Genomic DNA, 16,159 nt, shown 5'->3' with positions numbered 1-16,159 from the left:
CAATTGCCCTCCCTTGCTGTCCTCGTCCCCCCCTCCACAGTCCTCCCCTGCAGGCCTAGTCTCCCCCTGTCCAACTGCCCTTCCCTGCAGGCCTGGGTCCCCACCCCAAATGTCCTGCCCTGCAGGCCTTATCTCCCCCCCCCCCCCCAACTACCCTCCCCTGCATGTCTGCTCTCCCGAACTGCCTTCCCTGCTGGCCTGATCGCCCACAACTACCCTCCCCTGCAGGCCTGGGTCCTCCCCAGCTGCCCTCCCTGCTGATCTGGTCTGCCCCAACTGCACTCCTCTGCTGGCCTGGTCACCCCTAACTGCCCACAACTGCCTTCCCATGCATGCCATCTTGTGGTGGCTATCTTGTGTTCACATGGGGGCAGCCATCTTTGACCACATGGGGCAGCCATCTTGTGTCATGGAGTGACAGTCAATTTACATATTACTCTTTTTTATTAGATAGTATGGTTGTGATGGCTGATCAAGGGCTCCTGGGACAACTGAGGGGAGAACTAGATCCTGCCCCAGCTGCTCCTTGGAGGCCCTGATGGGTTGGAATTGGACGAACCTGGGTGGGACCTGCCTGACAACTCTGATATTCCTAGAATAGTATATTCGGCACTAATTCCAGGGAAAGAGAACAACACTTCTTAAATCATGTGTCAGTTGTGAGCTAGGCATTTCATCCCTGCCATTTCATTTGATCTCACAACTGCCTTGCCAGACAAGCTTTGTTGGCCCCATTTTAGGGATGGAGAAGCAAGGTTCAGAGCGGTCAGGTAACAGTACCAAGTCCGCAGTGGCACAGTTATTAGGGGGAGGAAGAATTCCAACGGACAAGCCTCTTTCCATTAAACTAATGCAAGCTGCCAAGGCTGTATTCCCAGAAGGGAAGGTTTTCAGTCATGCGCCCACAGAGTGCTCTGCTTGCTCACTTCTCAGAGTTGTCGGGCAAAGACCATGCCCACTCCCCAGGGAAGGAGACCACAGCCTGTTCTTTCTGGTCCATGGATACCACCCCGCCCTCCCAATACCTTCCTTCTCCTCAAGGAGAAATGTGGGCAAAGGCAAGCTTGGGTCTCACAGGCAGGATGCTCCATGGGAAGATTATTTTTGCCCCGGCACAGACAAAACCCCCAAAAGTTTATTGGGTTTCCAAGCATCAAGAACAATCTCTCCTACTTGTCTCCTGTCCCCGTGCACAAAGAACGAGGAGTGTTTCCTTTAAGCCGCTCTAAATTATATACTGCAGTCTTTCTCCACATGAAGCAAACGTGTAAGAAGGAAAGAGAGGTTTAACATTTTTTTCTCCAAGTCCCAGCCCATTTGGGGGGGTCTACAGCCCCAATCACACAACCCGTTTCAAGACACCAGCAACTTTCCAGCCAGCTTCATCCAGTGCCCAAGACATTAGCATTCTTGCTGCAGCGACTTGCCTAGGGCGTGCTGGCCTTGACCGGAGGAAGGTCATTGGCCTCTAAATTTCCGCAGTTTCTGCATAGGAGAGCACCTTGGGAATTGAGGGGATGGGGAGCGGGAGGAGGGAAAGGTGGAGGATGAAGGCTAGACTCCCGGAGAGATTTCCCGAATAGTCTACACCGCAACTAAGACATCCAATATATTATTAAGGAAACGGCCTCCGGCTTGGCCACGAATAGCGGGAAATGGGCCGTGAGGGAAGAAGCTCCAGCACGTCCCGAAAGGCCGGAACCCCGCACATCAGCCCAAAGCGCCCCTAGAAGTAGGCCAGCGGCCGCGGCCAGCCCTCCAGCCCTTGGCAAGCCCCGCCCCGCGCGCGTCGCCGGGTTCCCATTCGGAGCGCTGGGCCCGGGCCGCCGCTCCCATTGGTCGGCGGCCACGTCCGTCAGCGGGCGGCACGTCCGCGCACAGAAAAGGCTACATTGTAACAAGGCGGGCGAGCGCGGAGCTAGCGGGGAGGAAGGAGGCGGAGGGGCGGCCCCCGAATCCCGCAGCGGCGGCGGCGGCGGCGGCGGCGGCGGCGGCAGCGGCGGCAGGAACTACCTGCCGAGGGTTAACCCACCTCAGGGCCGGGGCGAGCCGCCGCCCCCCCTAACCCGGCCCGCACCCCCACGTCGCCCCGGCCCCCCACTCCGCCAGCGCCCGCCCCGGCCGCCCGGGCCCCCCGCCGCAGCCGCTCGCAGCCCCTGCACCGGCGGACCCCGCGCTCGCTGGCAAACTGCCGAGCGCTTTCCGAAGCCATTTTCAATGGCCACATTGGCTACCGGGGCTGACTCACCTTCCCGGGAATGCTGCGGCATCCGCGGGGCCCAGGTGGCGCGGCCGGCGGCCCGGCGGGCGGCTCGGCGGAGGCGGCGCGGCCCCGGCGGGCGGCCCCCGCGGCGCGAGCGGCCGCGCGGCGGGCGCGCTGGTCCCCGGCGAGGCAAAGTTTCAGCGCCAGCCTCGGCGCGGTGGCGGCGGCGACTCGCTGCTGCTCTCCTCCCCTTCTTTGACCACCATCTTATTAGTACAGGAAATGACATGGAAAACGGAAGAAAGCGGCGTTTGGGGCAGACGCGGACCCCCCAATTCAGGGGCCGGAGCGGGGACTCGGCAGCCGCGTCCCAGCCCGGCCCCGGAGACAACTCCCGGCGGAGCCCCCGCGGCCCCCGCCCGCCCGCGCGCCGCCAGGAGGGGGGGACCTCCTAGCTCCTCGAACCCAAAAAAGAGAGGGCAGAGTCTTATAATCCAGCCCGCGGAGAAATCGAGAAAAAAAAAAGATGAAAAAAAAGAAAAGGTTAAAAGAACTTTCCAACTGGGATACTTTCTCTCCCTTTTTTTATTTTTTGGTCGGAATTAAAAGTTCTAGAATTTTAAAAAGTCATTCCGTCGGGTGGGGGGACGGGAGGGGGGTTGCTCCCAGGCTCTCCAGGACCTGTCGCCGCCCATTTTGAACCCAATAGTCAGGGGGGTTAAAAGCGTTTATATTTTTAACCCTTTCGAAGCCCCGCCGCCCACCGCAGGCCCCCCTCCTGGGCCCGTTAACCCTTTGAATTCCCTGCAGTTTGGAGATAAAAACAAGTAAAAAGGCATCCTCCTCGAAGCTGAGGGCAAGGGTTTGGGGGCTCGTTTGGGGGGCTGCGGTTTGCCAGTCGCGAAAGGCACGTGTTCTTCGGACAGAAATGTGTCCTCGGGATCGAGATTCTGAGAACCCGGAGAGCTGGTCCCTTGGCTGGTTCGGAAACGATGCTTGAGCTGCGCTCACTGACTCGTTTCCTCGGTTTCTCCATCTGCGAAATGGGGTTCAGCATCAGAGACTGAAGGTTGAGAGGAACACACGGGGGGGATTTTCATAAAGACAAGGTTAAAAAGTCAGAAAAGGCTTCCTTTGGCTCCTAGAAAACCGAAGGGCTGTGATAGGGCGGAGGACGCCGCGGGATGGCGTCAGTAGGCAACCATTCCGGAAATAATCCCATCCGTCCCCTTGGAGTTTGTCTGCGAGGCGCGGATCTCCTGTCAGGGAAGGCTGTGCGGGCTCTAAAACGGGGCCTTATCCCCTAATGGGAGATTGACAGGAAGGACTGGATCCCAGAAAGGAGCCGGGCGGGGCTGCCCCACCCAAAATCCTCCAAGAGCTGGCAATGGCGGCTTCAGGGTACCACCTCAGGGAGGCCTCCTCCCAAGGGGGTGGAGTTCCATGTCAATCTATACTGGCTGGTAACCTGGCCCCCACATGGGCGTACACGGTGGGACCTAGGACCTGCTCTTGTCAATTTTTTAAAATATTTATACATATTTTTATTGATTTTTTACAGAGAGGAAGGGAGAGGGATAGAGTTAGAAACATTGATGAGAAACATCAATCAGCTGCCTCTTGCACGCCCCCTAATGGGGATGTGCCGGCTCCCTTGATCTGAATGGAACCCGGGACCCTTCAGTCCGCAGGCCGATGCTCTATCCACTGAGCCAAACCGGTTTCGGCTGCTCTTGTCTCTTGACGTTTGTTGGGGACTGGGGGAGAAGCACTTCATGTACCACATCGTCTGCTTCCCTTGCTTCTTGTTACAGTTGTGTGACATTGACTTACCTGCTTTGAGCCTCAGTTTTCTTACCTGCAGAGTGGGGCATGCTAAGAACCCACATGGCTGGCTAGGTGTGAGGAACCATGAGTGTATATTTAAAGGACCGAGTTGAGCAGCTCACAGTAGATGCTCAGGTAACAATAATTGACGCCATAATTATGTGACATTCAATACAACTTTACATTTTGCTGAGCTTCTATCTGCTCCAGCCAGGCAGAGTATTGGGTACTGGGAGTACCAAGATTCGTTAGACAAGGCCCTTTAAGAAGGACTCAGTCTGGCCAGGAGGTGGAATCACTCGGATTCCTTCAGTCATCAATGTACACCCAGCTTTGCTGAACCCTTACCTGGAGGCCAATGGCTTGGGCAGGCGGAAGGACACAGAGGGAGGAGCCATTTGTTCCTTCTGAAGAGGAGGGTTCGCCACGGAAATGATATCAGAGTCTGGCCTCGAGAGGGGTTTGGACTTTCCACCAGCGGAGGGATGGCATTCCAGCATCGTGAACAGCACGAGCAAAGACCTGGAAAAGCCCAGGTGCCCAGGCGTTTGCCAGCTGGCCAGCTGTGACCGGGGTAGAGAGTGGGTGGGACTAAAAAGCCAGGTAGATAACGAGCGAGTGTGGTCACATCCTCCGAAAAAGCAAGAGGGTCTTTAAGAAAAGGAATGAGCTGGTGAGGCCAGGAGGGGCTTTCCCTTAGAGGGCTGCTTCTCTATTTGGGGCTGGAGCTGAGGAGTGGGGCTGACCTTGGGCATTGCAGGCTGGGGAGTGGGTATCGCATGTGGGGTGCACAAAGACACCGTGTGGTTCAGGGGTCCAGGTCTGAGGGGCCTGCCACTTTGCACGGTAAGTTGTGGGGCATGCCTCTCCCCCTCTGACAGTGTCTTCCTGAGTGACAAGGAGTTTGGACTAGCGGTCCCATGTGCTGCCCTTAAGAAGCTGCCCTACAGGCAGGTGATCAAGACCGGGGCACAGGAAGGAATCTGCAGCAGGGCTGGAGAGTTCCTGGAACCATCTCCAAAGGGAAGCCGAGGCAGCTCTGGAGTGGTGCAGGTGCTCTGGGTCAGTGTGGGCAGAGTGTCCCCGGGGCCTGGATAGAATCACCACAGGCAGGTTTTGAGAGGCTGTGCCTCTACTTCCCCCAGGGCTGAGTTTTTCCTGAAACATAGAAGTCCGGATGGGCTGGGAGCGCCCCTTGGGTCCCCTAAAAACTAGTGGGGGAGGAAGAGAAGGGGCTGAAGGAATGGAGCACATGGCACACACTTTCAGATACCTTACCTTTTGAACCTCAATAATCCAAGGCAGCGATCATCGTCACTATTTTTACAGATGGGGAAACCAGGCTCAGAGAGGTTAAGACAGTGCACCAAGGCCACACAGCTAGAGGTGGGAAGGGACTCAACCCTAGGTCTGCCTGACTCTATTGCTCAGTGTCTTCTACTCTTATACATTTCTGGTTCATTGTCCTTTTTCATACGCAGCCTTTCAGCCTAATGGTTGCTCAAACATTTCTCTAATCTCTCCCTCAGACATAGCACACATAAGGAGCTGACCAGAACTTTGTGACATAAGGTCAGGTACTGGGTGACCTCCCCCTGACAAAGCTGTGCATAGTCCCACCTCCACGACCCTGTGAGGACCCTGAGATACTCAAAGAGGGATGACCCTCAGCTCTTTGGAAGGAAAAGCCAATGTGGTCTTTCTCATCTCCTAATAATAATGATGTTTAAGCAGAACGTACGTACATCCATGAGCTGCCAGTTAAATGGCCACATCACTGGAGATTCACTTCCCATTTGCTCTAAAGCAAGAACGGTGTTTGTTGCATCAATTAATGTCCCCTTCTAAAGCCTCAACAGGAGGAATTTCACTCAGGATTTAGTGCCTGGAAGAAAACGAATATGAAAACCAATTGCATCTCTCTCGAGGAACTGGCAAACATCTCCCTCGCTAATAAGAAGAGCTCCGTAACTGATCAGATTTTCCTTTTTGCACGGGCTGCCAGGAAGCTCGGGGCCAAACCCCACCCCCATTCCCAACAACGTTGGCAATTGCTTCCTCCTCGTTTCTCCCTTCCCACTTCTAATCCTACTGACTCCACCTTGATTTCTCTGCCTTTTATTAAAGATATTCCCCCCCCTTTTTTTAATTGCAAGAAATAAATGTTTACAATAAATTCACATTTGGAGGAGTTGTTGAAGGGACCGGGATTCCGTGGGCCTTCTGGTAAGCCAGGCACAGTTCTGTTCTGGCCTGGTCTTGTCCACTTGCTCGGCAGCTGAGGGATCCCTCTCTTGGAAAGAAGGAGGGTCTGGCCTCAGACCAAGGGATTCCTCACCCAGCTGCCGATGACAGCTAAGATCAAATGCCCTGGGTCAGCTCATCACTGCTATTTTTTGCTCTACGGACAAGCAGCTTGCCTCTCTGTCTTCTGCCTGCTCCTCAGAAAGCACAAACCATCCCCCCGCTCCCTATTCCCCGAAAGTATCCCTCATCAGTTCCTCCTGCTGAAGCATAGCCCCTCTTTCTACATAAGCCACTGCCACTTACGCACTGCTTACCATGCGCCCAGCAAGGAGGTGATGAAGGGGACAGTAGGATGGGGGTGAAGGAGCAACTTTATTTTTTTAAACAAAGCAGCTTTAATTTTCATTTTATTTTTGTAAGTTTATTTCTAATATATATTTTTTTATTGATTTCAAAGATGAAGGGAGAGGGAGAGGGAGATAGAAACATCAATAGTGAGAGAGAATCATGGATCGGCCGCCTCCTGCACGCCCAACACTGGGGATCAAGCCCATAACCTGGGTATGTGCTCTGACCGGGAATCAAACCAGCGACCTTCTGGTTCATAGGCTGAGGCTCAAAAACTGAGCCACGCCAGCAGGGCAAGGAGCCGCTTTAGATCATGAGGACAAGGAAGGCCTCTGTGAGGAAGTGGCGTTTCGGTGGGGTCTGAGCCATGCTTTCCCACGCTTTAGCATTATTTGAAATGCAATGGAAGCCACTGGTCCCTTCTCAGCCGGGGAGATGAGCAGGGCCTGATAATACGTTTTCACACAACCACCATGCCCCTGTGGGGCTTCTGACATTTACCAGTGCCAGGTGAGGAGGCAGGCATGTGCGGAAACCATCTTACTACATTAGATGCGGACATGTCTCTTTTTCCCCAGCTGCCCAGCATCTGGTGCCCCTATCAGTGATGAGGAAACTTCTCGCTTTCTGAGCCTTGAGGAGAAGCTGGGTGTGCCCTTCGTTATGCCCACGAGAGAAGCCAAAACCGCTAGTAACTCCCATTCCCAGTGCTATAGGCTGGAGGTTTGCCCCCAGTCCCAAAATTCATTTGTTGAAACCTAATCCCGATGCGATGGTATTAGGAGGTGGGACTTTGGGGAGGTGGTTAAAGCATGAGGGTGGGGGCCTTGTGAATGGGATCCCCTTATAAGAGAGACACCCCCCCCCCCCCCCAGAGCTCCGTGGCCCCTTCTCTACCATATAAGGACACAAAAGACAGCCGGCTAGGAACCAGGAAGTGAGTCCTCCCCAGACACTCATCTGCCTGTACCTTGATCTCAGACTTTCAGCCCCCACAGCGGTGAGAGATCATGTTCTTGCTTTGAAGCAGCCTGGGAGGGCTAAGACAGGCAGCCTCCTTGTGCGTAAGGCACAGGTACATGATAGAGGCTCAGCCAATCAGTTGCATCCCCCTGACTTTGACTTGGGAGCTAGTGACACAGAGGCATGGACCATGGGCAGTCCTTCCTGGTGAGAGCGGGGATGAGTAGGCAGTTCTCAGCGCAGGGCTGCCCGTGGCTGGATGCAGCAGAGCTGGGGGATGGGTGGTGCAAGCTATAGTCCCCGCTGGTCAGTGTTGGCAGCGTCCTCACTGCACTGGCCTTGTGGCATGATCTTGACCGTGGTTTGGGCTCTGTGCACCCCCCCCCCCCCCCTGGTTCTCCAGCCTTTCAGAGGGTCATGTGCTACCTGGATTCCTTTCTATATGTTCCTTGTCTGATTAAAGGAATGCACTAATTATCTATTTCTGCAAAACAAATGATCTCCCCACCCCCACCCCCAACTTAGCAGGTGGAGATTATAAACACCTATTGTCTCACAGTTTGGGTGAGTGGGGAATTCTGGGAGCCCCTTAGCTGGGTGTTTCTGGCTCAGAATCTGTCATGAGGTTAATCAAGCTGTCAGTGGGGCTGCAGTCATCTGAAGGCTTGCCTGGGGCTGGAGGCTCTACTCCCAGATTCTCTCCATGTAGGGTAACTATCCATCCAAGTTGGCCCAGGAGTGAAGAAGGGGTTCCCAAGACACAGACTTTCAGCTTTAAAACCAGGCAAACCAGGTCAGTTGGTTGCCCTGTTCGTGTGGCTGTCGCTGTGGGCAAAGAAGCCTCAGATCCTTGTAGGCATAGCAATAGGGATGCTCATGACATGCCAGTTGATTTCCTTTAAAGTGGATGGAGGGAGAGAGAGAGAGGGAGAGAGAGAGAGAGAGAAAGAGGAGAGAGAGAGAGAGGAGAGAGAGAGAGAGAGAGAGGAGCAAGTTGCATTCTTTTTTAACCTCATCTCAAAGTGACGTACTATCCCTTCTGCCATAGTCTACTGATCACACAGACCAGCCCTTGTGCTGTGTGTCAGGACTATAGGAGGCTTGTGACTGAAATCAGCCAGAGTTATGTCTGTTGCTTGCGGCATTAAGACCTAGGAAGTTATGTGATGTGTAAAAGGCTGCACAACTATTCTCCGGAATTCCCAGCAGTAGACACAGCCAGGGAACAGGCAGAAGGAACCCCTGGTTCTCAATTGAGGCCAGGTGGGGAGCTGGCCTTGCCCACGGCCCTTGGTCACAGAGAAGCTGGACACATGACCTTAGCGCTGCTTCCAGACTCTGGGGGACTCCCTCCATCTTAAGGGACCTCGGCTGTGGAAGGTGTTGGAACCAGTGACTTCTTCCTAAGTCTCAGTCTCCTAATCTGGAAATCAGGGTGGGAATGTGAGATTCAATCATCATTCAAACTAGGAAATGTGTGGGTAGTGTTGTTCCTTTCTTCTTGTCCATTAGAGCAAAGAAAGGAGGAAGAACTGGAGATGGAGAAGATAGAGAGAGGGACTGTTTTCCAGCCCCAGAAACTCTAGAATAAGACTCCTGAATGCCACACATTCCTAAACCTGCAGGACCCCATGCTGATGAGGGAGAAGATTCAGGAATGATGGGTGGAACCACAAGGAGGCCCACTTCAGCTCCAGGGGAAAAAAGTTGCCTAAGAAACAGAGCCCCTTCTCCCCTCCACTCTGCTTCCCAACACAAGGGACTACCCTGCCAATGGTGAGCGTCCTGTGTCCCACTGGGGTTATGTAAGTAGTCTTTACTTTTTAAACAGTTTTAGATTTCTAGAAAAACTGTGAAGATATTACAGAGAGTTCCCATACACGTCACACCCAGTTCCCCTATTTTTAACCTTACATTAGTGGTACGTTGGTGATAATCAATGAATCAATATGGATCTATTATTATTATCTAAAGTCCATCACTTATTCAGATTTCCCTAGTGTTTGCCTAAAGTCGTTTTTTGTTATCTCCTCTCCCCCCACCTTCCTACCCCCGCTGCCCCTCTAGCTCATTAGTCAGTGTGTCTCCTCAGGCCCTTGGCCCTGACTGCGACCAGACTGTCCTTTTCATGACCTCGGTTTTGAGGAGTACTGCTCACGAACCTTCTCGAATGCCCTCTGTTGTCGTTCATCTATGGTTTTGACCAGGGCTACGGATTTGGGGAAGGATGCTATGGAGGTTTTGCTGGAATGCCATTAAATGCATGGGATAATTTGAGGAGCACTGACTTTTCTACAATATCAAGGATCCTTCAGGATGTGGTACGCTTCTGGCCTGCATTCATGCCTTCGCTTACCATCTTCAGTGAAGTGTTATAGTTTCCTTCTTGCGGACCTTGCTATTTGTTGTTAGGTTTATTTCAAAGTATTGTATAGCTTTTGCTGCTATTGTCAGTAGGATCTGTTTCAATTACATTTCTCTTCTATATTTCCTTGCTGTTATATTGGAGAGCTATTGATGATTATAAGTTTATATTCTGATTAGCTATCTTACTGTTTGTAATAATTCTGAGTTGATCCTCTTGAACTTTTTTGATAGACAAGAGTAGCTCATGCAAATAATTTGCTTCTTCCTTTTAAATATTTATGAATCTTCATTAATTTTCCTCTATTATTGCATTAGTTAGAAGCTCCAATAAAATGGCGATTAGGATGGAGATGACAGCAGAAGTCTTTTTATTGTTAGTGATGCCAGCTTTTAGCAGGTTTTTATATATTTGCTGTAGGTTTTAATCATATCTTCCTTATATATTTGGAAATGTCCTTCTATTTCAGTGGGAGCTTATATTAGGAATAAAAGTTGAAATTTATCAATGCCTCTTTTGCCATCTTTCAGAATCAGCACCTGTTTTTCCACATTAACTTCTGAATGCAATAATTAACGCTCTGTTTTGTTTCCCTGCAGGGTGTCAATCTGCTTCCTGACCCAGGTACCTTGAAGGGGAACCTCTGTTTCAGCCTTTGCCCTCTGCAGCTGGGGTGAAGCTCACCTAAGACTCCCCAAGCTTCTGCCACCCTCCAAGAGCAAGGCACACACATGGAAATCAAGTAGTAAAAATAGGCTGGAATTCAGAGGGGATGCTGTCTGTCTGTCTGGCATCTCCAGATCTCCAAGGAGGGGCTCTGCACAGCTGTCACTTAGACTTCTAGGGAAAGGGCACTGATTGGCTGGTAATGGCATCTCAGGACCCTGACCCATATGGAAAGTGCTAGAATCTCCAAGGGATGCAGTGAGGCTTGTTGTAGGTCTGCTGAAGGAAGCTGGGAATAGGAATGATGTCCACTGCAACTGATTGTTACTACCAAGGTCAAGAGCCATTGCTAGGGTTATACTGACAGGAATGGACTCAAGCAAGAAGGACCAAGTCCCTTCTCCCCATCTCTTGCCTTGTGTTCTCCTTCTAGTCACCCTCAAATGGCAGAGAGCCAGCTGGCAAGTGAGAGACGAACTTTCAGAGTGAACCCGGTATTGCAGAGCACAGAAAGGGGGCATGGAAATGTCTCAAAGGGGGAGATACATGGTCCTAACATTCATTGTTTCCTGCTCTGGGGTAGCAGTCACAATGTTCACTATGGGTGATGGATGATATTAATGCTCCTCAGGTTGAGTCACAGTTTCACCTACTCTGGAAACTAAAGACTAAACTGTTCATCAACAATCCTTTGACAAAATCACCAGGGGAAAGGAGGATAGTGAAGAAAAGAAATGTGTAATATATACAAATATAAAATATACACACATGATAAGCAAGAAGAAAATACACATCGGTGCAACCCTCCTTGCTTCCCTACTGGTCACCAGGCCATAGCTGAGTTTCACAACTTCTTTCTACTATTCATGCCAAGTTCCATTTTCCTTCGGCCAAAACCTTGGTTTGGTTGGGGCGACCCAGATCTTCGTTTCTCAAGAGTCTGGTTTTCCAGGGGTCCAGCCTTGTGTGGTTGCTGTAGCTTTACATTTGGAGACATGGAAGAATTAAGAGGTGCCCCTAGACAGTCCTCTGGGTTTTAGACAGAGTGCATCCATTGTAGAGTAGCAGCCCAGTTTGTGGATCAGTTACTCCAGACAATAGAAGAACCTCCTCTTGTGACTGTTGGTTCACGGCGAGAGGAACCCAAAGTCCCCAGTCCTATTGACTAAGCCAAGTGGGCCCATTGCCGTGTTCCAGGGTGGGAGGGTTTCTCCATGGGGAGCAAAGATTTCCAAATTAGCAGCATTCGAAGTTGTGGGGACAAGATGCAAAAATCCTGTAAGTGGTTATTATTCAATAGGGAGAGAAGGCATGCCCACTCTGTGTCCTGGCCCTGTTATTGTGGATAGGAGAGGAATAATGCTTTGCTGCTGAGCATTCAACTGAGTCTTCCTATGGCCATTCTACTTTCCAGGTAGGCCACCTGCTTCCAGGTGATGGAGTGCTTGGTAAGACTAGTGATTGCCATGGGCCCAAGTCCATTGTTGCTAGTTTGTTACGAAATTAGTATATTGGTCAGAAGCAACTTTGATTAGAATATCATGATGACAAGGTTGCATTAGTGCAGAGATGACAGAAATAGTGTAGACCGTGATTTAACCAAAACCAGGGGAGAGAGAGTGTGTGCGTGTATTTCGGGGAGAGGGAGTTTGGGGTTCATAGTGAGTCCAAGACGATGTCAAAAGTGAAGAAATCAAGGACTGGTATTACACACAGGTCATTTGGAAACGTGGAGATGAAACAGCAAAGGTTCTGCAAATAGGAAAAAGAATCTTAGTCTTAGAGTCTGGAGAGCTGATCCTCATTTCCCAGATTCCTGCTGCCTAAGGAGCATGATGGTTTCTGGGCAAATCAGAAAAAGGCGCCTCCTTGTAGTACTATACTGCCCTCTTCTGGAGAACTGGAGTAATAACACTTCAGACATGGAGTATTTTAAAGGTGTCTTCTGGGTTATGCAGTGCCTGGGATTATGAAGCCGCCAGTGCAGCTGTTGGGCAGTCACCAATCTGGCACTCTGATGGAACCCTTTGTCTTTGAGCTGTTAGGTGAGGTCATTGTGTCGGGGTGGCCAGAGCAGAGTGGCCTGTCCTCCTGAGCGCCATTACCACAAGTCACAGAAGCACCTTTTGGCTGTACCTGCCTGCTAGATGCTTGGATTTCAGGGCCTCCATCTGTGACATGCAAAGAAGAAATTCCCAGAAATCTATACTGTGCACTTGACTTCCTTATCCTAATGCTCCGGCCGTCCTCATTTCTGTCCACTACACACAGTTGAACATTTCCTTGGTGAACTCAGGCAGGGTTGGGGGTGAGCTGTGAGGAAGTCAGATCTCCGCAAGTACATTTTACTCGGGCCTGAACTTTTCCACTCCAACCCTTGGCCTCCACGTCTTGGCTCTGATCTCAGAAGCATCTTTCGTGGGTGAGACGTTGTCCCACTAGAAAGGGGATGGGAAATTCTTTGTGCTAAACTCAGCATTGCCAAGATTTTACAATCTGCCGCTCCCACGGGTGTTTGCACGCAAAGAACATAGACCACAGCAGTAATGGAGAGATTCAGACTAGGGTTACTTTGAGTCATTTTGAGTCACTGAGTTTTCCTGTTTGCTAGAATCCTGATGTGTGGGTGGCCAAGCACCACACCTCTGCCGAGGACAGGTCTCACAGAGCCAGGCACCCACCTGCCCTCCCCCTGTGCCTCCAGCTGAGAGAGGAGTGGTGACTTTTACAGGCCTGGTCACTGGAGCAGGGAAATGACACCCTTGGACAGGGCTTAGAGAGTGTTGTAGGGTTAAAGTCTTAGAAAGGGAGCAACTTTATAAGATAAACTAGAGGCCTGATGCATTAAATTCCTGCATGGGAAGGGTCCCTAGACCTGGCCAATCAGGGCCGATCTGTGGGGCGACCCGTGGGGCTGTTGGGGGGGGGGGGGAGGGCCTGCTCCCACTGGCATCCGCCTTGGCTGGACTAGGGCCTGCAGGCTGGAGGCAGCTCCTGCATTGAGTGTCTGCCCCCTGGTGGTCAATGTGCATCATAGTGACTGGTCATTCCTCCATTCAGTTGATTTGCATATTAGGCTTTTATTATATAGGATGGCCGACTCCTCCCAATCTAGTGCCTCAATCCATCCACATTTTTTCTACAAGAAGATGATCAGCTTATGCTTACATGCCTCCAAGGTCAGGAAGCTCATTATGTGATAAAGTAGATCCTCCTGTCTCTGGAAGGATATGACTCAGAAAGTACTTCCATCCCATCCTTCTCCTGCCTCATCCCATCTCCTACATCTCAGTCCGGGTTCTGGCCCATGAACCCTGCTCCCCATGATGGCCTCCACATATTTGCAGGTGCCCCAGTGTTCTCCTCTCTAGGGAACATTGATGGATTAGGACTCTTGTGGCTGCAAATGACAAATCTCAGCTCTTACTAGTTTAGGCAAAGCAAGAGGAATTTATGGGCACCTTGGGATAGCCAGGGTTCTTCAGGGTCCAAGAGAGTCAATGATGTCATCAGGGTGCTGCTGTGTCCTTTGTCCCTGGCTATGCTGCTTTCCTTCACAGGCAGGTGAATGATGGGCCCTGGCACTGCCAAGCCTCTGTCCTCCCTGAGCAGAGTCTGTCTCTTGTGATGGCCCCAAGGCACAGGTCAGGATTAACTACAGTTCAGAGGGACCACAACTAGAGGTGGCTCAAGAAGGGTGTCTGTGCACAGGTCAGAGGTGAAAGGCCGGGGATCTAGTCTACCCAAAGGTGGAGGCCAACATTTTTCAAATTTCCAGCTGCCCAGAGGTCCATGGCACTGAGCTGGAGGATGTGCCGATTATCTTCCCGGAGAGTCCATTTTCTTCAGTGGAAGTAATTTCAAGCACTATTTTTAGATTTAAACAAAAACAGAAACCTCATGGAGCGGAATACAGAATCTGTATGTAATTTTGAGACAAAACCCAAGACTTCAAAGAAATTTCACACTTGTGCCAGCTGCCTGGCCTGCTGGGTAAACGTGTTCATTCTTGCATTAGCAGGCATTTTTGGGGTAAGATGAGAAAGTGCTGGAGAGAGGTCCTGGGCACCACAGTCGAGGGGTGCTGGGCCTGGGTCTCCACATAGCTGCAGGGGGGGCCTGTGAGGAGATGGGTTGAAGGGGGCAGAGACAGCTGCCCCTAATGTTGTCTTTTTATTGAACTACCAGTATAATGTACATAAACTGCACAAGTGTTATGTGTACAGCTCAATGGTTTTTTACAACTGTGTAACCACCACCGTTTACAGATCATTTCCAGCGCCCTTCAATGAAAACTCACCAAAGGTAACACTATAAGGATGGGTTTATTTATACCCATTTTACAGATGAGTAAACTCAGGCTCAACATAGCAGATAAGGGGTGGGACCAAGATTCATCTGTCTCTTACCAAAGTACATGGTGGTGCACAGAGGCTATAAAACAGTATTTCTTCTTTCCCGTCTCACCCCTCCTCTCACTTTCCTCCTCCTACATGGCTCCCAACCCAGCCACTTCTTGAGGGCCCCTGTTACTATTTTGTAGATTTACCACCAGATGGAGCCAAAGGACCTGGGATGTAAGGACCTGGAGGCCTTGGGCCTGGCCAGTGGTCAGGGTTTCCTGGCTTCAGCAGGGAGGCAAGGGGAATTCGTGGATGTTCATCCTGGGCCTTGCCCAGCTGACATGGCAGAGGTGACCCCATCCCAGGCCCTAGACCAATAACACCCAGACATACAAAAAGGTAGAAATGCAGACTGGGTCTCAGACTGAGATAAACCCTGGGCTAGGAGCAAAGAAACCTGGGTTCTGGTGTTACCGGTCACATGCTCTCTGAGTCTCCTACCTGCCCAACCTCAGTGAGCGGTCTTCCTTACCTACTAGGTAAACTCAGCCCCACCTCCGTCCCTTTGCATGTGTTATTCTCTTCACCTGGCATACTCTCCCCTCCACAGTCTGCCCATCCGTCAGCCAGCATAAGAAGCCCAGCTCAATGCCACCCTCCCCATGCCTCCTGGCGCCCCCACCCCTTCCCCCACAAGGAAGGCTTCCCTGACTGAGCAGTCACTGAATTGATTATCTCCCCTGCCCGATGGTTCAGTGAGAGGGAGACTCCTGTCCAGGCTGCTGTGTCTTCTATCCCTCTTCCTGGGGCTACTGGATCACAGCGGGCAGTGAGCCTGCCTGGGCCCCAACTCGGGGCCTCACCTATGCCAGCCCTGGGACCGTTGAGAGGCTGGGCTTGTGTCCTCCCTCTGTGTCCAGACCCTGGAAAGTCAACCTCCCGGAAGGCAGGTCAGGAAGGGCCATCAGAGCTCATTCATCACACAGTGGCCCAGGTCATGCAGCGCCTTGACCACAGGCCTTGGCTCCGTCGGGCTTTGGGTCTGCAGCTCAGGGCTTAGAGTCAGACACGGGGCTTCAAATTCCTTCTCTACCACTTATCATTGGCATGACCTTGTCCGAATCCTTAACTTCAGAAGTCTCTCAGCCTGAGAAATGGAGGAGACACAGGTTTTACTGTTTCCTTTTCCGGGGGTTG

General features: G+C 51.6%; 1 protein-coding gene across 1 annotated transcript in view; it reads right to left on the bottom strand.

The window, feature by feature from the left end:
- The window catches only part of PRDM11 (PR/SET domain 11), an 88,010-nt gene extending 85,540 nt beyond the window's left edge, over positions 1-2,470 (bottom strand). Inside the window, exon 1 of the mRNA XM_036426952.2 lies at positions 2,249-2,470. The gene's annotated coding sequence lies outside the window, so the exon portion shown is untranslated. The remainder of the gene's footprint in view (positions 1-2,248) is intronic.
- Positions 2,471-16,159: the final 13,689 nt, after the last annotated feature.

The sequence above is a fragment of the Pipistrellus kuhlii genome, unplaced genomic scaffold (assembly GCF_014108245.1).
Source record: "Pipistrellus kuhlii isolate mPipKuh1 unplaced genomic scaffold, mPipKuh1.p scaffold_m20_p_9, whole genome shotgun sequence".
Lineage (NCBI taxonomy): Eukaryota > Metazoa > Chordata > Mammalia > Chiroptera > Vespertilionidae > Pipistrellus > Pipistrellus kuhlii.
This window is presented reverse-complemented; position numbering and strand designations above follow the sequence as displayed.